The 25,689-nt window shown below is 42.7% G+C and overlaps 1 long non-coding RNA gene across 2 annotated transcripts; it reads left to right on the forward strand.

Moving 5' to 3' along the window:
* On the forward strand, nt 1-25,189 carry LOC139795152 (uncharacterized). 2 transcript variants are annotated; one of them, XR_011725398.1, is made up of 7 exons: nt 1-414; nt 2,126-2,217; nt 3,335-3,507; nt 17,142-17,357; nt 21,676-21,795; nt 23,426-23,494; nt 23,956-25,189. It is a non-coding gene; the product is annotated as an uncharacterized lncRNA (long non-coding RNA). The 2 variants fall into 2 exon arrangements; XR_011725397.1 differs by having other exon boundaries at nt 1-245.
* Nucleotides 25,190-25,689: the final 500 nt, after the last annotated feature.

Below are 25,689 nucleotides of genomic sequence, written 5' to 3' on the forward strand. Positions count from 1 at the left end.
GCTTGTGGATATTTACGTTGAGGCGGGAGCCACCGCCCTTCATTCACCCACATGGTCCCCGAGCCCGGCCGCCGCTGCCGCCGGGACCTGCCTTCGCGCCACTTCCCTCCCCCCCGCCCCCTCTCCCTACCCCATCCGCCCCGCCGGCGAGCGCCGCGGCTCCCCTCGGCCGGGCTCGCCCCGCCGCGAAGGGCGCCGGGGGCGGCGGGAGGAGGGAAGATGGTGGCGGCGGCCGCCGCTGGCTGGTGAGTGTCGCTGCCGCACGCGTGTCGCTGACAGGAAACCTGTTGTGAGGCGCCGGCGGCCGCCCGGTGCGGGGGGCGAGCCCGGGGAAGCAGCGCGGAGAAGGGCGGGCGGCGGAACGCGGCGCAGAGGCGGCGGCGGTAGCGGCGCGGGGGGTGCTGGCGGGCCGCTGTGAGTGGCCGGGGCGGCGGGAGGGGGTGTGGGTGGGCGGTGGGGTGGGGTGTGGGGGGGAGCGGGAGCAAGGCGCATGGCAGCGGCCGCCGCGGCGGCGGCGCCTCCCGAGCTCGCACACGGGGCGGGAGGGGCCGGAATGAGGGAGATTTGAAAAAGAGTGCGCGCCGCTCGCTGCTGCAGTGAGTCCCGCCGCCCCCTTCCCGCCCCCCCCAACACCGCGCTTCGGGCCCGGGGCGGCCCGCCGGGACGGCGCGGGGAGCGGCCGGCGGCGGCTGAGCCCCCGGGGCGGGCAGGGCGGCGCGCTCGGCACAATGGCAGCTGCCGGGGGCCGGGGGTGGGAGCAGGCGGGCGGGCGGGGGTTTCTGCCCCCGCGGCCCGCGGGGGAAGGCCCGTCCGGGAAAGTTTGCGCCGTGCCCGCCACGGCTGCGGGGGGGGTAAGGGGGGGGAAGTTGGCGGCACCAGAACAAAGCCGCACATGGGGCAGAGGCCGCGGCGGCGCGGGGGCTCCGTTCGCCGCCCACGCCCAGCTCGGGGAACGGCAGCGGCGGTAAAGGAGGCGGTGGCGGGCGGGGAGTGAGGGAGGGGGCGGGGGGGGGCTCTCGGGGAGTTCCCGGCGAAGGCGCTTTGTGCTCCGCCGCCCCCCCCGGGGGAGGGGGCGCGGGGCCCCAGGGAGGGGGCAACGCCGCGGGCTGCGAGCGCGTCCCGGGCCCCTCCGCATGGGCTTTTGTTCGCAGGAGGGGCGGGGGCGGCGGGCCCTCCTCTTCCCCCCCTCCTCATCCCGTTCCTCCCTCCCTTCCCCACCGGGGCGCGGGCAGCCGGGCCGGTGCTCCCGGGTTCTCCCGGGTGGGCAGGCAGGCGAGGGCCAGCGGGCGGGCCCCTCGCCGCCGCCGCTCGGGAGCCGCGGGCTTCATTACGAAATCGGCGCGGCGGCAGCTGCGGGGCCTCGGCGGCGCCATGTTGCTGGGGAGGGGGAGGAGGCGGGGGACATGGCGGCGGCTGCGTGCTGGGGCCGATTGTTCCCTGTTAGGCCCGGAGCCGCGTGTGGGCAGCGGCGGCCGCGGGGAGCCGTTTCCCCGCCCCCCGCCGCGGACCCTTCCCGGCCCGGGAGGCACCACGGGGAAGGGACGGGCCCGGCCCTTTCCCTTCTCCCTGTGCCGCGGGGTTCGGCGGGCCGGGCCGGGCCGTTGGGGGCGGTGGGAAGCGGGAGGGAGGGGGGGGCCCGTCACGCCGTAGCCGGGCTGTGACCTCCGCGCTGCCGGTATCGGCGCCCCCTGGCGGGCGCAGTGCGCGCGGCCGCCTCTGTGTTCTCGGCGGAGCACGTGCTGCGCGGTGAGGGGAGCGGGCCCGGCCCGGCCCGGGCCTGCAGCCCCGCAGCGGCTTCCCCAGCGCCCGGTCAGCTTCCTTGAGATCCCCCCGAGCCGCCGGAGCGGCGGCAGCGAGCCCGGGGAGAGGGGGGTGTTCCCCGCCGAGGTGTGCGTGTGTAGGGGGTTGGTTCTTGGGGAACCGGGGGGAGCCCGCGTGTGTGGTGCGCGTGGGGCGGTGAGTTGCCGCCTGAGGGGGGTACCGGAGCTCTTGGCGCTCTCGCTGGGGGTGGGAGAGGGGTTGGGGGTGTCCTGGTGTTGGGGAACTTGCTGGGTGACTTTGTTCTCTCCTCGGCAACAAAAAGCAAATAACTTGGTGTGGTTTTTGGTTTTTTTTTTCTTTGCAGTAACGACACGTGCAGCAGGAATAATGAGGCTTTCTGGGGGATGTTGCAGTAGCACGCTTGTGGAGGAAATTGCTTTTTACCGAAATCGGTAAGTTTTTTGTCTTGGTTTGTTGTTGGTTTTTTAAAGAATTTGTTTTTTAAAAATGTAGAGGCAGAAACAGTGCTTTTGAAGCCCTAACTTTGGTTAGGAGCGCTAAATTCCAAAGAGTTCCTTGGGATTGGATGCACGTGTGGCAGTCCAGAATTTCAGTCGTGTAGAGGAGAATAATGAAAGTTTTTAAAGCACTCCAAGTAAAGCAGCTGGACAATGGTTTAAAAATGTTTAGGTTCCGTTTCTAGGGTTGTATTTTTCTTTAAAGCTTTTTAAGTTTTGCAAAAGTTACAGCTTTCTTGTAGTTTCAAAGTATTAAGCTTGCTGTAAGTGTCAAGTAAGAACTTCTATGTGATCCTTCAAGTCTATATTCTTAATAAAGAAGACTTAAAATGTGCTTTCAGATTTTAAGATGCAGCTTTTTCCTGCTTCAGTGAGCTTTGGGTCTCTACTAAGTGGCTGAAATCTGGTTGTAGTAGTATATTGTACAGCCACCTTCAGAAACTGCTTTTTACTACTAGATAGGACAATGTAAAGACAATGGTAGGAACTGTATTTTGAGGCAGGATGTCTCTGGCAGTAGCAGCAGATTGTCTAACCTGCCAGAAAAGGGATTAATTGGAAAACTTAAGAGGATACCTGGAATGTAGTAAGATGCTTTCTGGACTTCAGAAAGCTGGTGGTATGATCTTCTCAATTTAATTCTTGAATTCACAGTTACACAGAGTTGGGCATAAACTTTGTTTATACTTGTTTTAATACTTTCTGGCCTTACCCTTTCTTCTACTGAGGAAAGATGGTGGAAGTTCTTACCCTATTCCAGAACAGTCTTTGAAAACTAAGTTATTTTTATCTCCAGAAGTTGTGATGGCGTTCTGAGAATGGTATGGGACAAGCAGTTGACTCATTGTCACAATTGGGCTCCTCCAACTGTGAATCAGCATTGATTTTGATACTGTAACCCACAAGAGTCCTGGTTTGGGGTAACAGGCTGGTTCAGCTTACTCATAATGAGGTCTTCAGCCCAGAAACAAAGTGTGAATATTTGTTCCAAAGCTTTGTTGTCAAACTTGAGCCATTCAAAACCTGATCAAATCTTTGTTCTTTTCTTTCAGCAGGTGCAAGGTAGACAACATATCTTGAATTACTAAAAACGCTGGTTGCGTCAGAGTAATGTCAAAGTGCTTACAGTGCAGGTAGTGATATATAGAACCTACTGCAGTGAAGGCACTTGTAGCATTATGTTGACAACTGCCTCAGGAGATCTTGCAGAACTTCAGAGATTGGAAAGGTACAGTGTGGTGGTGTCAAGTGCTTTTTGTACTAAGGTGCATCTAGTGCAGATAGTGAAGTAGATTAGCATCTACTGCCCTAAGTGCTCCTTCTGGCATAAGAAGTTATGTCTTCATCCAGTCACTCAGGTTAAGACTGTAGATGTTCCAGTAGTTTTCTGCTTTGCAGTCTTCTGTTAGTTTTGCATAGTTGCACTACAAGAAGAGTGTAGTTGTGCAAATCTATGCAAAACTGATGGTGGCCTGTTATGATCTACATCAAGGAGTTTGGATGCTTTCAGCTGGTTATGGGATGTTTTGTGTCCTGCCTTACCTTCATAGCAGTCTAGTGAATGACAGCTCTTGTAGCACTAAAGTGCTTATAGTGCAGGTAGTGTTCACTAATCTACTGCATTATAAGCACTTAAAGTACTGCTAGCTGTAGACCTACATTTTCAGCGTGTCTTAAAATTTATTTGTTGTTTATTGAACACTGTTCTCTGGTTAGTTTTGCAGGTTTGCATCCAGCTGTATGATACTCTGCTGTGCAAATCCATGCAAAACTGACTGTGGCAGTGACAAGTCAGTCAGTAAGTTTGGAAAAATTGTACCCCTTTCTACACAGGTTGGGATCAGTTGCAATGCTGTGTGTGACTGTGGTATTGCACTTGTCCCGGCCTGTTGAGGTTGGTGGGGATAGAGGCTGAAACAACTTCATAGCTTTAAGGAATTTCTCCTTCAGTGGGCCAGGAAACTTAAGATTTTTAAGTTTCTTCTTGAAAAAAATGTCATGTAATTTTATGTGTAATGAGACTTCAGTTTTCTGTATCTGGCTTTTTGCTTGTATGTACTGGATGTTTGTTGTTGACAATATGTATTTATTTAAATCCTTGACTGTTTCTTTTTGTTTGTTTTAAGGCTATTACGAGCTTTCTATTAAAGTGAGGTGGTTACTTGTTTATAGTTTCTTGTAGAATTTGTTGGGAAGAAAATCTTTGTTAGGTATCAGAAAATCTGTATGAAAGTTCTGACTTGCTCAGTGTAAGCTTACTTCTAAAAATCAGATTACATGAAGGATTCAGTGGCTTGCTTTTGTAATGCTTTTTATTCTATTGGAATTTTGTGTGTGTTCTGATTGGTAATACAGTGCTTTTTTAGCCTTAGTTTTTCCATCCTGAACTTTTAAAATTAAAGAGTAATAAAGGAGGTTGCAAGCAGGGCTGTAATAATTCTTCAGCTATGGAATCTTTATTACTAGTCAGGTGTCCACTGCTTGTGGGTACCTACATTTTAGTTGAGTGTAACAGGGGTCAACTTGTAACTGTTGAAGTGAATTATTTATCATGTGGTGCATGGCAATGAAATAAGACATCTCTTGAGCTACCTGAAGAACTTACCTGGGGGGAAAAACTCATAACTGCTTCAAAGAAGTTGAGGTTGATTAAGGAAGATGTGGTAACCTGCTCCATAAGGAAGTGTTAATGTAAAATCTGCAAGTGGAGCATTTGGCACATCTTGGTTTTGAGTGAGCTGCATGTTAGCAAACTGTGCTTGTAGCTCAAATATTAATGGTTTCATTTCCTAAAACAGACTTCCAGAGGCATAATGCTGGAAATTCAAAGTACTAAAATTATTGCTTATAGTCACCACTCTTGATAGTACTCTAAAGTACCTTTCTGGTAGGAAAATTAAGCATATTTGGGTCAATGCTGTCCTTGCTGCCTCAATGCTTGCCCTTGCAAATTAAAAGGGGGGGATACTAAGCTAAATGGGTTGTTTTCCTGAGAGTGCTGAACACTTTTCCAGAGGCAGTCAGTGATCACAGTGCTGCCTTGGAATATTACTCTGTCTGCTAGGAAGACACTAAAATTTTTAGATGGGTTTGGTATCTCCTTAACTTTATTTCTAAAGTAGCCAAGCCAACTTGGATTTTTATTATGTGCTACTCAATTTCTGTCCTTGTTTTTCTACACCCATTTCTTTGGACTGTACTGTTCATATATGTTTGTTCTCCAAAATACTGTGTTCCCAAGCTTAAAATTCACTTACTAGTTTTTCTGATTAGAGGAGACTTGTGTCAGTAAAGTCAGCAGATGAAGATGTGTGTCTCATCCTCATCTCTATGTTCAGTTTCTGGAATAATCTGGTAATGGCAGGTTTAACTCCTTTCTGGGTGTAAAAGGATTCTTGAAAGTTGAAATGCAGGAAGCATTTAATATGCTGTCAGGCTTATACTGCTATGTAAGCAGATAAGATGAATATTACAGTTAGACAACAAAACTTTGTTAAAGCTGAGTGCTTGCAGAAGCAATTTTTAATGCCTGTGGAGCCTTAAATTAACCATCAGGTATGTTGGAATGTACATGGTTTTGATACCTTTGTGTGAAAACAAACTGACGTGTTTAATTTCTTGGCCTCCAAAAAATACTTGTGCATGGTGCAAGTCTGTGAGTAATAATTTTGTAACTGTTATATGGCATTTTAAAGACACATTAATCTGTGCTTTTAGTCATGGGGAAAGTACAACAATGCCTGTGTATAGACTGTAGTATTGGTCTTACTTGCATGCTTTCAATACAGCTTTTGTTTACTAAATCATATAGTTTATTTTATCAGAAGTTTGCGGTTAATCACATGTTCTTTTCTGAAAATATCTGTAATTTAGTCTGTATCACTCATTCTAATGTATCAGTAGCTTTCTGATGGGTGTATAGTTAAGTGAATATAATCTTGCCTTGTACCTTAAGTTCCATTTAAATTATTTTTCTTATTTTGTAGTCATGTGTCTCCAAAGAATTTTTTTTTTTCTAATCCTGTGCATGTTAGTTTCTGTGTAGCTGAGACATTGCACTCGGGTTGACACAAGATCGTAGGGAGAGGTACTGCTGTGAAGTCCAGCTGGGTTTGCTGAAATAGATGTCTTGTTACTGATGTTCCTCTGGAAAGTTGACTGTAGTGGAGTAGTAAGGTAGCCAAAACAAGTGCCAGTATAAGAGATCTGCAGAAATACCAAGAAGGATTTTTTGCAGGCATGTTCAGTTGAGTCTGTTATAATACAGTCACATGGATGAGAAGCTTATTTCTTTCTATTGGCTTTGATACAGGTAATAATTTTTCAAGTGAGCTGCTCTGAATTAGTCTGAGCCATATAAACTTCTTTAAGCTTAGCACTATGGAAGATAAGCCTGCATGGGTTTTCAGGAATTCTCTAAACTGAATTTTTTTTTTTTTTTTATGTGTATCATGCAGGAAAAGCTTAACTAGATTTGTCTTTCTGAACAAAAAGCAAGAAATTAAGTAGTATTAATACTTGTCTGAAGTTCTGGTATAGCACAGTTACCCTTATAAGGAAAACCTTGTCTGTTAACTGTAGAAAACTTTTCTCTGTACACTCCTAGTATCTGAAAGCATTCTGGGAAATCAAGCAGTTGTTTTTCATGAATTTGTCACTGGATGATACTGAAAAAAAGTTTAGTTCTTCAGAATTTACTTTCTTGTGTTGACTTGAGAATACAAAAGCAATTGGTGAGCAGACATTTTGAGTAATGGCTAGTTCATATGCATTAAATGAACATAGGACTAGAAGGGGACATCCCCTGCTGTGGTGGCACGGAGTTGTATCTTTCCTGCATAGTTTACATACTGTAATGAGGAAGTGAATGGAGCACTTTGTTGTGTTTCTGACTAATTCTCTTCTTTAAAATGCATCACTTGTATTTGTGTAGTTCATAAATGGCTTTGCTTACAAAGTATTACTGACAGACCCACAGCTTTCTTCAGATCTGGTATTTAGCTTACAAGTTCACACCACTGGTCTCCCTTCCCACCTGTTACTAAACTAGAATTCATTCCCTGGAGCCTCTCTTTAAATGTTTGGTTTTAGTAGCTTCAGACAAAATAAGTAAATAGTATTCAGTGTAAAACACAGAAATGTCATGGATATAGGAGATAAAACTGATTGTAAAGCAGTGGTCTGCATCATGTTGTGACTCTTATCATAGCCTTGCTGTGAGATCTACTGGTTTGTTATCAGAGTCCTAATTTCTGGTCATTTCAGTTTCCTGGTTTTGTTGGGTTGTTTGTTTTTTTTCTGTCTAAATGAGGAGATACTGGGGGGGGGAAACCAGAAATGTTCCATTAGGATTCTTCTGTACTCCATTGGCTACATACTGCTCATACTGCTCTTCCTAATGGATTGTCTGCTGTGCTTGTGTCTTCTGTAGTAGCATTAACAAGCGTCTGTCTTCCTTTGGTTATTATGATAATCAGGAGAAGAGTTGAGACTCATAATTGTTAAAACTGTGCATAAGAACTGCCAGTCCAGAATTGGCAAGGCCTGGAAATGAATTTCCACCCTGGTGGTGTGGTGCTGATTCTGAAGCTTTGTTTTGGAACGTAGTTGGAAACGGAGGAATGGGCTTCTGGCCCCATGAGTAGAAACTGAGAGCTGTAAAATGGATCTTCTCTCAGTTATTCTAGACTTTCCACCTTCCTAAGAAAAAAATGAGCAAACATAGCATTCCCTTTCACTTTTAAATTAAACTTTATTTACCATATTCTCAGAGTGACTTAATACATGAATGGTTCTGTGAATTCGATCTCATTTTGGGCTCACCTGGTTGCTTTTTTTGTTTGGTTGTTTTTTTTGGGGGGTGGGGTATCGCATGATGTGCATTTTTTCATTACACTTAAAGTTAGTAGGATGACAATGACACCTGGGGAATTCGGGTGCTAAGTATCCAAATGCAAAATGCTTGGTTAAGAGGTAACTTCAGGCTACTTTGGAGCTAAATCAGGTTCTTCAAGTGGGTAGCAAACTACAGAAAAAACTATCTGTAATTTGGTAGCCTTAGATGTTGGGGGTTTTTTTGTGACTTGAGATTAGCGCTTCTGTTAATCACTAGAACTGAGTGGCATATTTAGGCACGCACTGAAACTGAGGGAGGGAATGTCCCTAGTTCATAAAAATATAAAAAAAATGTTTTATGTGTGGCCAACATGCTTTGCATGGAAGGATTATTACACAAGTTTGGTTTACAGAGCTAGCTGGGACTCCTAATAAGAGATATGGTTATTTTGGTGATAAGTGTTCCGTGCCTATTCAGCATTCAGACCTTGGTTTTGGTTTCTGACAACTGGGCTAGCTGATTAATGCTCTTAATGTATAGTGTGAATTCTTAAAAGTCAAAAAAGTAGTCCTGACAAATGCTTGAGTTCTACTCCTTGCATATTGTGGTCACTGGGAAATACATCTTGCATGAGTTTGGTCGAAGAGGTGAGCGTTTGAAGGAATCTGACCTGCAGAAATGCGCTAGCTGGTCATGTCTTGGAGTAGAAATAGGCAAGCCTGTTTCCTGCTGGGAAAAGTGGGATTTCCTGGGAGCTGGGAGGCAGTCAGGGATATGATTAAAGGTAGGGAAGATGAAAACAAGAATAGATGGGAGAAAAAAAAGTAGAAAGTTCAGTTAAGGCAGAAGACTAGTACAACTTGGGTTACTTACTCTCTTATTTTCTATGCCTTGTACACTGCTGTGACTGACAAGAATCTTACAGCAACTGTCCTGCTGTGGGGCATGTCAGCAGTTTGGATAGAAATGGTTTGGATTTTAACAATGGATAAGGCATTGTACAACAATAAGAAATCCTTTGGGTGACATGTTATAGAATCTTTAAAAGATTCCAGATACCCACATCTTTCAGCTGCATTTATGGCAGTGCTCTTCCCTGCTATAGAACAAATTAACTAGTTCCTGTTTAGTGTACTTGATGCAGAAGGAAAGCTGCCTCTACTGTTGTACCTATTTACTTCTGTAGTTCTTTAACTGTCTTCTACAGTGATGTAAAATATCACTTGGGAAGTACTGAGTCACCAGTTGTTTTGGTGTGTGTGTATCTTGTTTATCATCTTTTGGGTTTTTTTGTTTTCTTCCTCACCCCACAGTACTTTGTCAAAGGGCTATGTTTTGTGGGGAAAATTAACTCCGTAGTTTCTGAGTATTACTCTAATACATGGAAAGCTTATACATACTTGGAAATAGAAAGTCTTTATGTTAGACCCTGTAAAGCTCTACAGGCATAAGAGTTTTTGCTTTCCTACTGGTTTTCAAAACACCAAAAACTGCTGTGTTCTCTTAAAAAGAGAGGCTTTTTTAAAGTATCTCATTCTCTGTAGTCCATTCTAGAAACTGGCACTACTAGGTGGCTGATCAGTTTTTTTGTTACTATTCAGCAAAAATGTTGAACCAGAAAGTTGCCTAATGAAACAATGAGGGATTAGGGACAACTTTCTCTGCTGCATAGGAGAGCGTTGTGTGTGATAAGCTTTGCTAATGGATTTTTAATGTAGGTAAAAAAGCACTTAATTCTCATCCACCAGAAGGTTTTGGAAAACACCCAGATTGGGGAGTGATTGGTGCCTGGATTTTATGATTGGAAGTTACTGTAAGTTGGGTTGGAGCTGTGTGGTTGTGTTAGGCTAAATAGTTCTTGATATGATACAAAGTGAGTAAGATCCTACAGTTCTGGCATGCAGTTTCTTTTGGTTTTGTCAGTGTTAGCAGATTAAGTGTAAAAGCAAGTCATGAGTACCTGTCTGTGTGTCTGTCAAAACAACTGTTCCACTGCAAGTCATGAATCTCTGAAGTTATATTATGCTTATGTTCTGTGGCAGGGAATTGACTTTCATAGCATTTTGTGCAAATAAGTGCCCCATTGCAACCATCATACAGAAATTCTGGAAGCCCCTGCTGCTATGATGATATTGCACAGGGTGGTTAATTTTCATGAGGAAGTTTTGCCCTCTGGAAGGCTTTAGTTCATAATTTGGTTCCAGTCTGAAGGCTGTACAGCTGGATTTTAACATTACTCTGTATCTCACCAAATACATGCTCCTTGTACTTGTCAGCATCTTCTAGTGGAGATTCAGCCCTGATCTTAAAGTAGCAGATAGCACTTTTAGAAGTGTTGGACTGGATTTCTGTACAGGTCCATATACCATAAGAAGAGGCTAGGTGTTAGCCTAAATATGTTTACTGACAGAATTGCAAGAATGAATGTCAAGAGTATTTTTGAGTTGTCATGATTGGTGGAGCATTTTCAACAGCCAGCCTGTAAGCTTGGAACACCTGTGATTTTGTGCCAAACAGGGACTTGAGTTGGTGGGAAAACTTGGCTCTTCATTCTGCCTCTCGGTGTCTGTGCTTTTAATATCTGAGTGCCTGGGGAAATAGTCCTGGAAGTAGTTTTTTCCCCTTCTCCCCTTTCAGATTGTCTCCATTTGCAGAAAACTGAATGATCCCAGGTGAAATCAAGTGGTTGAATTATGATCCTAGTAGGCAGCATTTGAGAGGCTGTTCTAGCAGGGTAGTGAAAGCAGGTTTTAATGCTCAGGGAGGCTGCAATGAGCAATCTGCAATAGGGGTTATTCAAGGAGATCAGTGCAAACAAAAATGAGCATGTTCTTTGTCTGGCCAGGTCTGAGTCAGCTTCTGTTGAAGCTGTATTCTCAATTAGGATGTCTCTTTTCACCTCTTATTTCCTAGCAACTCATATGTAAGGATTGTACCAATCACTTTGACAACAGATGTTCACTTGTTGGTGTCTACTATTGAAGTTATTTTTGTCCCTTTTTCAGGTTTGTTCATTAAATGCAGCCAATAATTAAATAGCCAGTCTGTAGAAAGATGCAGTTTTGTATTAAAATATGGCTGCATTTGAAATTTTGAGGAGGAAAATGCATTTATTCATACCACATCTGAGTGACTAAAGGATTTCTAAACATGAGAGGAGGTTGAGATGGATGAAGGTTAAAACTTGGAGCTAAAATAGGGGAGAAAAATAACTGCTGGAAAAAAACCCCAAATATTAGAGAGGCTAGAACTACACTTTCTCCAAAAAAGTGCTGTGGTAGGTCTGTCCTTGGGGTGGTAAGCAGTGTTTTGCCACTCTGGGTTTATAATACCACAGCTGCTATATATATTACAACTCTAGTTTAATTCAAGTAGAGTACATTTTTGTGTGAACTGTTTGGTGTTTGGGGTTTTTTTGTTTGTTTGTTTTTTGTTTGTTTTTTTCCAGATAGGTGAATAGAGAGCTTTGCTAGACCAGTGGATGGTTCTCAGATCTTACTCTGTCATATACTAAATTGGCTCTTGGGTGTGCCCAAGAGTATTTTAACTTTTCTAAGGTATCCTATTCTGCTATGGCTGTGTTATACAGAGAGGCTTAGTGTTTGAGAAATTTTTTTCCTTTGGTTTTGGGGGGGGGTTGGGTTTTTTTGGCACTTAGAGGTGAAAATGTGAGAGTGTTACAGTTCTGAAGTACTGCAAGAAGAGACTGAGTGAACACTTGCCCTTGTGACGTGACTGAGTTGTAGTTTCTTGGATACCGAGAATCCTTATATGTCACTACCTAAAAAAAAAGCTTTTCCACGAAGTATTTTTCACTGTGAAAATGGAGAGTAGCAGTTAAAAAAGAACCAAAATCTTGGATAATCCATTCTGCAGTATTTTTTGCTAGTGTGCTCTAAGTCTGTCCTGGATACTAACTGGACATGAGTAGTCCTGCTGTATTAACACTACTTTCTCCCCAGATAGCAAAGTTGTAGGCAGCATGTATGTTAAAAAAGTAACCCTTCTTTCATGGCCTGGCTGCTTCTGTGGATTACTTCATGTAGCAACTGTCCCAGAATCAAAGAATCATCTGGGTTGGAAAGGACCTCTGAGATCATAAAGTCCAACCCTTCACCTACCACTGTGGTTACCAGACCATGGCACTGAGCATCACATTCAGTCTCTTCTTAAAAACCTCCAGGGATGGAGAATCCACCACCTCCAATGCCTCATCACCCTTTCTGTAAAGAATTTCTTCCTAATATCTAACCTGGCAGAGCTGAAGACCAAGCCCTCTTGTATTCTCAAAGTTGCATGTCTAGACACAACCTGCAATCTGAGCTCTGCATCTATTGGTGTAATTCTCACTGAAACTCAAGCAGCATCAGTGGCCTTGACAGACATACTTTATTTGTGGGAGCTGTGAACACTGGATATACTGAGGCAGTCAGTGTTGACGACTGGGTAAATAGTGTCACATCTTGGAGCCACTTTCAGTTATGTGTAACCATGTGGAGTTACCCTGGAAAATTATTTGCTCCATCTATGCATATGTGTGGTTTCACTTGGTAAGAGCTTCTTCAGTACTAAATCAGAGTTTGAAGTTTAAAATGTGTACTGGTTTGTAGGCTTGTTCCCCTTTGGGGGTGGAGAAGCTATAATATATAGGGGATCACCTACTTCTAGAAATCTGCAGATTTCTAGGACATCTAAATTGGGTTACTTTTCACCTTATATTTTTCTTTAAGAAGCATGGGGAGCCAACAAGAATAAAAGCTATTCTTACAGGCACTGCAGAAACAAACTGTCTAGCATTGAAGAAAAATTTAAGGGATGTATTTTATTAATGACTACGTATGAGTTTTGCTAGTGATAAACTGAGTCTTCCCTCTGTAGCCTGAAGGAGCTTGGAAAGTCTGCCCCTCCCTTCTCTTTTATAAAAGTTAACTGCAAGGGAGCCTTTGCCAAAGAATCTAAAAAACATGGGGAAAAAAAGCTGTGTATGAGTGATCTTACAGAGTGCTGATAAAGCACAGTGGAATGAACCCTGCATCTGTATTTTTTCTATCTGCTGAGTGACCAGAAGAGAAGGAAGCAACTGAGAGCTAGGGGGTCTACTAAAGTAGTGTTAAGGGTACTCCAGTAGTACATCAATCACAGATTCCATGCAGTTACTTTGGGGGGAGGTGGGAGGGAAAAGCAGGAGGGATAGTAAATCTCTCCTTGGTAAAGACTATTTTATTTGGTTATGGCAAGTCACCTTAATGTGCTGGAAGGAGAATAAAACTAAAAAAGTGAACTTAAGCTGGGAAGTGAAACACCTGTTCCTTTGCCCCTTCTCAGGTTTGTGGATTGGGGTTTTTTGTTGTGTAGGGTTTTGGTTTGTTTGTTTTTTGGTTGAGTTTTTGTTGCTGTTTGTTTGTATTGGCATTGGGTAATGAGCAACAGTGAAAGACCTGTTGGGTTTTGGTTTTTGCCTGAAAGAGAGAACTCCAGATCAGTCACCCTTAAAACACTGTTGTAACAGCTTTTGTTATGGCTTCCACCAGGTGGTGGAATTAGATTAGACTGGGACAAGGTGCTGCTGCAGCAGAAGCATTCCTTTAAATTAGATGGTCCTTGCCATTGTGATGAGACCAGACTTGTGCTTGGAAGCATGACCTTTCAAAGTCTCCTGCTTACTCGGAATTTATTTTTTGTGGATGTCTGGTTTTGGCCTCATGTCCAGGTTCACCACTATTCTGAGAAACAAAGGCAACCTGTTAGCATGCCAGGACTTGAGCTGGTATGCTGTGAGTTAAAGATACCAGAGTGCCACTTCTAGAGAGCATCAACATCCATGTATATTTGACTGGCAAGGCACAGCTTGTGAGGTGTTCTTTTCATGTAGTAGTTGTCACCTGTAGAACTGGTGCATTAATCAGTTGAATCTCCTATATGATCCTGTCAAGAGCTGCAGCTTGATGCTTCACTTTTCTGTTCACTAATGAGAGGTTTATCTCTATTTTACTCAGACTGGGAACATCCTCATCTATTGGCTTTTTATGGCCCAAACAGAATTGGAACATCCATGGTGTCTGGGGCCCTGGTGTGCTCCCCATTCACAGTTGGGAAGTTTATCCATGCCTTATTCTGAGAGTCTTATGAATAAGGACATGGTTGATCTGGTTGGTCTGTTCAAGTCGGGCTTCTGTTTGTCTTTTGTTAAGAGTTCTCAGAGTTCTTAGATCTGCCAGCAAGTCCAAAAGTGCAGCATTTGTACCTGTCTTTCTCAACTTTGTTTCAAAGTTTTCTAGTCCACTGTGAGGCTCATGTAAAAACCAGAACATTAAGCACACTCCTTGGCCAAATGTGGAGGGGTGTGCTAAGGATGAGTACCTTTCTGTGTGCAAGTGCAATGGAATGTTGTAGCACTGTCTTAACACTAAAAGTGACTTAACGGGAAGGGAAAAAAAAGTTAACTTGGAATGAACTTGTTGAGCAGAGTGTTGATAAAGAGGAGGAGCAGTTGCATTTCTTAATTTGCTGAGTAACCTCTAGCAAAATGTACCTGTCTTCAGACCTGGTAGTGATGCGCAGATTCCTTCATTTTGGTGGTCTAATTAGCAAGTAAAATCACAACTGACTGGTGTGTATCTATCTAACATGTTGTTTCCAACCTTAATGCATTTTTGATCTTCCAGTCTTCCCACCTAATATGTCCAGGGATGCCAGACACGTTCTCAGAGATTCTTAGATGATCTCACAGGTTAACCACTCTTCTACAAAACAGATGTTTTTAGGATGTATAGATCCAAACCACACTCTGCTTCATGAAGATGTGAATAGCATTTGTTTTAATAGCTCTACTTTCATTTCATGAAATTTAGTTACTTCTAAACTCATCAATCCTTTTGATGAAACAATTGATAGAAAGCAATTCTTTTACTCTTGCCAATTTGTCACATTTAATCACAAGTTGTCCAGTACATTGAGCAGGTGGTTTTTGTTCATATCTAGAACTTGCACAACAATCCAAGTATCAGGAGTGAAGGTTGTAAATTGGAATGATCTCTATCCTCTACTGTGGAGGAGTGGACTGTTTAAAACTTCTTTGGTAAAGGTATTGATTGCTTCCCCATAGGTTATGACTTCAAGATTCTAGGACTGATGTTGAAGGGTTTATGTAGATACCCTCCTTCCTGATTTACTGCTGTGTTTTGTTTTGGTTTTTTTATTTGTTTGCTTTTCAAATCCTGGGAATCCTGCTTTAAAATTTGAATACAACTTTGGAAGTTTGCTTTCTTGGCTTCAAATGAAGTAAATTATTGGACCCAGGCACTGCTATATTTCATGAACTCATGAATAAGTTCAAGCATTTTAATAAATACTGTGGTTTCCAAAAGAACGTTTTTGGGGGGCATTTAATAAAGCTTACTGATACTTAAAATTTCCATTTTAAAAATATTTTTTATATTTTTTTAAAATTTTTAATTTTTATTTTTATTGACTTTTTTTCAACAGCCTTTCCCTGGGCCCACAAGGTCAAAAACTAACTGCTCAAAGATGACAGTACATCTTTGTTCTCAAGAGGCCTGAGACATGCATTATAAACGAACCAGGAGCTTTCCTAATTTCTTCAAAATTTAGGATTTTTTTCCCTCTTCACAGCTGCTTCTTGTTTCCCTAGTCTACACTTTTTCTCTTACAGTGTGTGTTATGTAGCTCTGTACATATGAGAGGCATACCTATTCTGTGCATAAACATATGTATATGGGCAATGCCTACATCTAAAGGCTAGGTTATATTTATGCCCACACAATATGGGGCAAAAAGTGGTTTGTCAGTAAAATTACTTCCTGCATAATATCTGCTAGAAGTGATCAGGAAACAGAAGGGAATCACTGTAGCCTGACAAAACATCAGCATTTCACGTTGGTGAAATTCTCATTGGTGGTGTCTAGGAAACTAAATTCTGCCAGGAAAACAATTTTATTTGGAAGGGGAAGAAACTGTTTTTTTTGCTTTAGTGCATTTTCTGATGACTGAAGCTGTGGACAGTGCAGGTGCTGAACCTGGAAGCACAGAACATTTTCTTCTCTTTTTGAAATCCTGAAATCCTGGCAAGGTGAAGTTTTTTTGGTCTCGATTATAAACATGAAAAAAAGTCCAGAAATATTGGGAGCAGTCAGGGTTGCACTTGGACAAAATCAGAGGAAAACTGCTTAGGGATTACCAGTGTGACTGGTAACTCAAATAGTTCTGAAGTCAGAGACAGTTCGGAGGACATGGAGAGGAAAGTTCTATTCTTCCCTAGGGATCTGCTATTTGGGATACTGGGTGAACAGCCCATGGGAGAGCCTGGTTTCTCAGTGGTGATGTTAAGCTTAAATATATGGAGAAAGGTTTGGAAAGGTCATGAAAAATCTCATAGTTTATCTAATAAGATACTTCTTGCTATGCAGTCTGCCTCAGTTCTATTTATAATGATTTTCTTAGATGCTTGGGTTATTACCTCATAGTACTGAGTGCAACATTGTATTAAGACAAAGTAAAACTCATCTGACTTGTAAGAAGGTCTTGGCTTATATTTGAGCTGTATGGTTGACTCTCCTAGTAGTTTCCTTGTCATCTATTCTGTTACTATCTTGCCACCTCAAGACTGCAGTGCTGTAGTATAAAGTTGACTTGGTCCAAGATCCCTTGCAAAGGGAAACTAGTACGGTGCTGTTGTACATTGGTCACAGTTCTTAATAAACTTAAAAGCTTGTATTGTCCAGATGCTGATTTAATTCAGGGGAAAATAGACTAGTTCAACTGGAAGGGACTTAAAGTGAGCATCTAGTTCAACTGCCTGGCCACTTCAAAAACTTTCAAGCATGTTGAGGGCCTTATCCAAATGCCTCTTGAACACTGACAGGCTGGGGGCATTGATCACCTCTCTGGAAAGGCTTGTCCAGGGTTTGAAAACCTCAGTAAAGAAATGCTTCCTAGTGTTAAGTCTGAACCTCCCTGATGTAGCTTTTAACTATTTCCATTTTAACTGTCCTGTCACTTCATCCCAGGCAGAAGAGCTCAGCACCTCCCTCTCCACTTTGCCTTCTCAGGAAGCTGTAGAGAGCAATGAGGTCACCACACAGCCTTCTTCAGCCCAAAATCCTCAGCTTCTGCTCATAGGACATTACTTCCAGACTTTCTACCAGCTTTGCCCTCTTGTGGACTCATTCAAAGACCTTCACAACCTTAAATTGTGGGGCCCAGAACTGCACACAGTGCTCAAGGTGAGGCAGCACCAATGCTGAATACATCAGGATAATCCCCTCTTTTGACCAGCTGCTCGTGCTGTGTGTGATGCACCCCAGGATGGGGTTTTTCCCTCTTGGCTGCCATGCACACAGCTGACTCGTGTTGAGCCTCCTGCTGACCAGCACCCCCAGATCCCTTTCTGCAGGGCTGCTCTCCAGCCACTCCTCTCTCAATTTATACTGGATGCAGAATCCAGTATTTGGACTTGCTAAATTTCATGCTATTGATGATTTGAGATGAATTTTTTTTTTTTGTAAAATACAGAATTTTCAGAATTTAAATAGAGGAAGTTTGATAATCATCTTAAGTAATGAATGAGACTCGATGGTGACAGAACTCACTTTGCAGGTTGTTTTGTGCAAACTCCTCCAGAATAGAAGTTAGGTAGCTGTTGCCATGTTTGAACAGTTGGTGGCTCCAATGCTTTGCAGCTGTCACTATATGTAATGCCAAAATAAGTTAATACAGTTCTAGTTACATCGAACTAGTCAGAAATTAAAAAAAAAAAAAAAAAAACCAACAAAAAAACAGAATCAGGAATTCAGTAAATAGACAAGCACTGACAACTTGCATTTTGTTAAGATACTATGTAACTGCCCTGCTGAAGTGAACTCCACTATACCTATAAAGCTTCAGATAAAACATAGGGGGCTCCTTTTAAGAGTGCAGGTTGAGAATAAGTAACAGTATTCTGTCTAGCTGACAGAGTGGTCCTGCTCCATCTTCCAGGATTTTACAGTAGGCAACAACAATTTTCCTGACCAAAATTAAGGAGGAGGAAACAGTCAAAAAATCCAGTATCTGGAAAAGAGGCAGAGATGAGTAAATACCATGTAGGCGGTCTTTAAACTGAGACTTACTCAACTACTTATGTACTTAAAAAGGGAAGTGCTTTTGTTTAGACTTTGAAATAAAGGATTAGTTGGACAGTGGAGTTTGATAGAGCAAGATGATAATTTCTTAACAGAAGAGCAGGTGCTGATAAGCTGTCATTTTCTGTCATTGCAGGAACATGTAATACACACAAGACTTGAATTGTGTGGACAACTCTGCAGAAGTGTTAGTTTTAGACATCGGAAGAAAGCCTTGGATAAAGATGTAGAAATGAGACTAGAAACTTCTAGTGTTTTCCCAGCTGTTTAGCCCCATAAAATATGATTGGAAAGATGGAACATTCCTCCTTGAGTTTTCCATGTTCTAGGGAAAAGTAAAATGTAGACTTTTTTAATAACGAGCTATTGTTTTCCAATACGCTTTTAATGGAAATATTTGTAGTCTGCCATCCTGGACTACTGTAGGAACCCTATATTCTTCCTTTATGCTTTGTTTCTCATCCAAATTATATTACCATGCTTTGCTCTTGAAACTTCTGTAGTTTATGGTGGGAATAGAGCTGCAGGTACACCTTAGCCCTCAGAATCTGAATGAAGTAGAGAGCAGTTTGATGAGACACAGGCCAATGACATGACTTAGTGATAGAAAGCTACATGTGAGTGCAGTCTGTGTGCAGCATTTAACTTCTGCAGCATTTAATGTTACGTGCTGATGAAGCCCTGTTCAGAGTTGTAACAGGTGTGTGTGTGAGGAGCCTTTGCAATGTGCAAACAAAATTATGTACCAATACCCCTTGTTTTTTCCTTTTGTCTCCTGGAGGAAAGAAAAGAACAAAAATAGCCCTGCTGATCAAAATTTGTACGTCAGTTTTCGTTACTGTATAGCATCACACTATCTTGGCAGTCTTTCATCTAACAATATATTCTAGCAAAATGAAGCAAAACAAAACAAAAAAAGGTGTAATTCCAACACCTACCCTCACATAGTTTTTTTTTCTTTTGCTTTTAACAAACCTGCTTCCATACAGTGGTTTTATTTATCTGTTTAATACAAGGTGAAAAGTAAACCTGAAGTACAGCTTCAAGTAGTCCAAAGGCAGCAGAATTCATGAAACATTGTATGGTGATTTGCTTTTCCAAATCAATCCAGTTTTCCAAAGCAATCCAGTTTTCATTTGAAGCTTTTTCTGTAACTGAGACATTTCTAATATTTCATACCTATAACACCAAAGAAATACCCTATTAACAAGTTAGTATGGGCAGACAGGCATTTAGCATCATTGTACAGTGTAATTTTTATTTCTGTAAAATTAAATATAAGGTTGGAAACATTTTTTGTTGTTTCTTCAGCAAGTACATTAAGGTTTTGTGTACAGATGGAAATTGCATCTTGCTAAATATAGTGTTATCTATAAAGAAGAGCATGTGATTTAGCTAGGGAGGTTTGACAGCCTTTCAATAGAAAGTTATGACTGTATTTTGCTTCAAGTTGCACCAAGGGAGTTTTATATGGGCTATTAGGAAAAATTTCTTCACTGAACAGGTTGTCAAGCATTAGAACTGACTGCAGGGAACTGGTTGAGTTATCACCCCTGGAAGCATTTAAAAGCTGTATAGATATGGTGCTTGGGGATATGGTTTAGTGGTTGACTTGGCAGTGTGCTAGGTTAATGGTTGAATCAGTCCTAAAGGTCTTTTTCAATAAGAAGGATTCTATGATTTATAATTGAGAAAGAGATCAGTCAGTGCTAGCATTCAAGATTAGTTGCTAATCTGATGAAAGGGATTGGAGCCCAGTACTCCTTCCTTCCAGTACCTCAATTAGTAGCCTGAGGTTCTGCTCATCCCCAGACCAGCTGCTGCAACTGCTACAGTGCATGTTGGGGCATCTCAGAAACTTCACTGCATAGCCTTATCACTTTCAAAACATATTAAGGTCTCATCTCCATCTGGAAGAGGTGTGGAAATTTTGAATTGGTGTCAAGCAGAGACAGACAGCCAGTCACCTCTCAAATGTGTGAATGATACTAAAGAGAATTAGGGGGTCTACATTCCTTTTCTTTTATACTCGGTTACATAAGATTTGACCAAATTTCTGCTTTTTGTCCTGAACTCCAGGATTGGTAGGGATTCTTTCAATTAGTTTGTTGATTCAGATGGGACCTAATGGCCACCTGTTAAACACTGGCAGTATGGAGGTACTAATGATCTAAACATAAGTGCCCAGGAGTTGTTACTGATGGAAACTTAAGCCCTTACTGACTTTTAATGTCGATGTTTGCCCTGATTTTTAAGTGACCACATTCTGTATTAGTGCCAGTGAAGCATGCACTTTTAACTTCCTGAATTCCATTCCATGAGTTGGGAGCTAGGACTCGGTGGAGAAAAGTTAAGAAGCAATAAATAAATGACCCCCCAATGGCAAAACTCAGTGTAAAATTAACTTTGAGAGCTGTGATATGGTTGTTTTCAGTTCTGCTCTATGAACAGTAAACCACATTAGGAAAAAAATAGCTGAAAGAAAGCTACCGGCATGGGTTGTACCTCTTCACCTAAAGTTTTCTATGAGAACTGAAATAACACTATGGGGACTGTAACAGTGTCTTCAAACATTGCTGTTTGGGATGGCTGTATGATGTTAATGACTGCAGGGACAGAAAGGAAGAAAGAATGCAGGCAGTTGTTCTTAGAATCATAGAATCACCCGGGTTGGAAAGGACCTCTGAGATCATCAAATCCCACCCTTAATCCACTACCACCATGGTTACCAGACCATGGCACTGAGTGCTACATCCACTCTTCTTAAAAACCTCCAGGGACTGAGAATCCATCACCTCCCTGGGCAGCCCATTCCAATGCCTGATCACTCTCTCCATAAAGAATTTCTTCCTAATATCCAACCTAAACCTCTCCTGGCAAAGTTTTATCTTTGAATATGAGTTTGTAATGACTAGTAGAAGTGTTATGCTACTGTAAGATAGGTCTAGAATTCTGGAGGATGCTATAACTTGGGTTTTATTGTCTTACGGGGATGTCCCAAGAGGCATTTCACTCTTTTACTATTCTAATAGAATGAATATGACTTCAGCTTGCTACTTACCTTAGAGCTTTTATAGGTAAGATTCACACTTATAATTGCAATGCAAAACTGCGACATTTCTGAGACTGACAGGTGTTCAGAGTGGCAGGAACAAAATAGTGTTGATGCTTCAAAGAACAGTATTTAAGTATCTGCAGAAGTCTGGCTTTTTAAAATACTAATAATGTTAAAACTGGTAGCAAGTGTAGGTTTCTTTCATACTAGGATCATGTTACAGAAACATACTTAGAGTAACACAACAGATTCTTGCTCTGTGTTACGTGCCAGTATTTTGCAGAAGTTGCTGCTTTCCTTTTGCTGCAGTCTACTCTACTGGATGTTCCCTCTTAGGTGTTCTTTCTGATAATGTCTTAATTGTAGAGGCCTGAGTTAACTGTCCTGCAAGGAAGAGAACTGATACTAATGAGAAGAAAACAAGAGATGAAGAATGTTCACACTGTAGTGTATGAGGAAGTCTCCATGGAAACAGCGTACCTAGCAGTAAGAAGTACTTTTCAAAGTAAATGGCTGACTGCTGAGCTATGCTTGAAGTCTAAATTATTAAATAAATAAAACCGTTATGAAAATATAGATGCAATTACGTTCTGGGTACAGTACTTCAAAGCAAATGCTAGAACTTGGAATGATAGAATTGTTTGCCCTGGAAGGGAGCTTAAAGATGATCTAGTACCAATCCTGCAGGGTCAGGGACACCTCCCATGTGCCCAGGTTGCTCAAGGCCTCATGCAACCTGGCCTTGAACACTTCCAGGGAGAGGGCAGCCACAACTCCCTAGGAAAGCTGTTCCAGTGTCTCAGTGGCCTCACAGCAAAGAATTTCTTCCTAATGTCTATGCTGAATCTACTCTCTTAGAGTTTAAATCCATTACCTCTTGTCCTATCACTATATTCCCTTAAAAAAAGTCCTTCTCCAGCTTTCATGTGGGTCCCTTTCAGGTACTTGAAGGCTGCCCTGGAAGGTGTCCCTGGCCCTTTCTCCAGGCTGAACAACCTCAACTCTCTCAGCCTCTCTTCATGGGAGAGGTGCTTCAGCCTCTAATCATATTCATGGCCCTCCTCTGGACTCACTCCCACAGCTCCATGTCCTTCCTATGTTGGGGACTCCAGAACTGGACACAGTGCTCTAGGTGGGGTCTTAGAAGAACAGAGTAGAGGAAGAGAATCACCTCTCTTGTGTTGTTGCAGCCCAGGATATAGTTGGCTTTCTGGGCTGCAAGTGCACATTGCTGGCTCATGTTGAACCTCTCATTTATCAAGACCCGCCCAAGTCCTTACTTAAAATTCCTCATTCCAACTTACTGTGAAAAACTGAAGCTCTTCCCATGCATGTGTGTGTGTTTTGAGCCTTTTCCCTTTTCATGTTAAGGGCAGAGGCAGGAATGCAGAGCTTTCGGCAGTGTACCTCAGAGGGACCTGGGGAGAGGTGTAGTCTGTTCTGGAGCTAAGGGAGCACTTGCAGAGCAAGATCTGGTTGGGCTCCTGCTGGTGGGGCAGGGGGTGACTCGTGTTGCTCCCAGACTGTGCTGAGCACAGGGTGGTTTTGCTGGTATTCCGTGGGAGCAGTCCCTGTTAGCAGCATCATCCCGGAGGCCATTGGCAGATGGCAGCACAAGCAGTAACACGTCTGCCAGCATTTTTTTTTTTTTTTTTTTTTTTTTTTTTTTTTTTGGCACTTGGTGGCTTGCTGATTTTACTCAGAAGATGAAGAACATTTGAGGAGTTATGCAGAGGCAGGAAGTGGGAGGCAAGGGATGCTCGGGCCGTAACACACTGGTATAAGCTGCAATTGAAGTTTCGATGTAAACACGGAGTAACAGTAGAGTAGCATTTGTTACACACTCGAGGATGAGGGCAGATGGTGTGTGATGCTCCCCTGTGGCCTGCAATTGCTTTCCCGTATTCTCGCTCATCTATTCCTACCTGAGACCTCAATTGACAGTTCTTTGTAGTTGCAAGCATGAAACAAAATACCGTGTTCTCATTAAGATTTCATTAAGAAGTTCAGTTAAAATTAATAATTCATTTTTTAAAGAAAAATAAATCTCAAACTCTTTGAGAAATTTTCTCTCAATACAGGTCAAACTTCTGTAATACTATCAATTCTTTTTCAGAGCCACCATTAATGGATGCTTAGATAAGTTAAACTTAAGAGTTGCATGTGAAGTTTCACTGGCCTCACTGTAAGTTTATGGGTTTATTGATAACAGTGTGGTAGTGTTGTGAATCAAAATGCTGTGTCACTTTTAGTTGTAATTTATTACCTTAGTTATCTCAGCCTAAAATAAGAGGACTTGATTTAGCATAATACTTGTGGAATGGTTCTGTATCTCTGAAGAAAAAGTTGGTGGTTTGTCTTCCCCCCCCACACCTCCCGTCTGTGCTGTTGCTGTGACATCAGGGAGCATCGTTTGTGTGCTGGGATCCTTGTTCTGTTCACATCTGTGTAAAAAACAAAGGATAGTATCAGAGCTTAGGGAGAGCATGCTTTAGACCAGAAATAGATGGTAGAGTTTCCCAGTAGGGTATGATGTGAATATGCTAGTCAACACAACAGTCCATGATCTTAATTAAAAATTTAGTTGCTGTGGTATGTACAAAAATACTAATTAAATGGCTTAATGGATGTTTGAACTACTTTCAGATAAATGGGACAAAATAGGAGATAGCATGAAAGTATTTGATCATTTTGGAAGTTGGAGATTCTGGAGAGAGATGCTTTAGTCCTCTGGAAGTGGAAAATCCCCTTTTCATCCTGTTATGGGAACAGTAAAGGGATATGCAACTGAAACTCAGCAGTTCGTCTTTGACATGGCAAAGAATGTGACAAAAGTGGATGTGGTCGAAGTGACAGGTCAAAACCATTATTTTTGTAGTAGCTCTCTGGAGGGATACAAACAGGGAAGATGGGGCTGTTGTGGTACAGGAACAGCCTCACTAAGCACCACACAGCTGCTTGTTCACTCCTCCTTCCACTGTGGGAAGAGGAGGAGAAAATCCAACTCAAGACAAGGAGAGGGGGATTCACTCACCAATTATGATCACAGGCACAACGGACTCAGCTTGGGGGAAAAATCAGTTTAATTTGCAACAAATCAAATCAGAGCCAGACAAGGAGAAACAAAACCAGATCTTCAAAACACCACCTTCTCCCATCCCTACCTTCTTACTGGGCCCTTACCACTTCGCTCCCAATTTCTTAACTTTCCACACACACCCCTCCTTGCAGTGGTGCAGGGGGCTGGGCAATGGGGTTCATAATCAGTTCATAACACACTGTTTTCTGCCACTCCTTCCTTGTCAGGGAGAGAACTGCTCAGACTCTTCCCCTGCTCCGATGTGATGGCCATCCCACAGGAGAGAGTTTCATTAACTTCTCCAGCACGAGACCTTCCCACAGCTTCTTCACCAAGTGCTCCAGCGTGGATCCCTCCCAGAAGGTTCAGTCCTTCATGACAGACAGCTCTAGCCTGGGCTCCTCACTCCTTCTTCACCACCTCCTCTGGCATGGCATCCTTCATCAGCTGCATTGTGGGTATCAGCTCCACTGTGATCCATAGGGGACAGCCCACCTCACCATGGTCTCTACCACAGGCTGCAGGGGAATCTGTGCTCTGGTGCTCCTCCTACCTCTCCTTCTTCACTGACCTTGGCATCTGGATAGGTGTTTCTCTCACATCCCACTCCTCTGTCTGCTGCAGGTGGTTTTTTTTTTTTGAAGTTTCTTTTTCCCCTTCTTAAATATATTAATTGCAGAGGCATTAGCACCATTGCTGATGACTTTGTTCTTGGCCAGAGGTGGGTTTTGGAGCCAGGGGAGCTTCTTTAATCTTCTGATAGGAGCCACATCACTGGTCCCTGCCTACTACGGAATCCCCAACACAAATAAGCTGTTTTCAGTACTTGTAAAAAATGAAAGTCCAAAGGAGAACATACACGCAGATGAGCAGGAAGCTTAGTGCTGCGTTCCAAAAATATGGAAAGTTTATTTGAGCTTGATGTGATTCAGAGGGATGAATTGAAGGTGTAACCTCCTCCAGCACTGCACCAGCTTTTCAGGTATTGTAGTGGTATTGTTCATGATAATTAAAAAAAGGTGGCAAGGGAGAATTTGTGGGTGTTTTTTAATCATCTTGAGCTGACTGCTAGATATCTATGAAGAGACACCAAGGGCACTTGCTAAGGTTTTCCTCAGAGAAAGATTAATCTGTAGCACATGTTAACATTCTTTCATCAAGTTAATATGTGTATTTTCTCATGTTAAAATAAGTCCCTTCAGTACATGGTTACAAATATACAATAATATTTTATATGATATTAGCTTAGTTAAACTACAATGTACATTTTAACTCTAAAATTAGGGAAGTTTTGAAGCTTA

This window comes from Heliangelus exortis, chromosome 1 (assembly GCF_036169615.1).
Source record: "Heliangelus exortis chromosome 1, bHelExo1.hap1, whole genome shotgun sequence".
NCBI classification, from domain to species: domain Eukaryota; kingdom Metazoa; phylum Chordata; class Aves; order Apodiformes; family Trochilidae; genus Heliangelus; species Heliangelus exortis.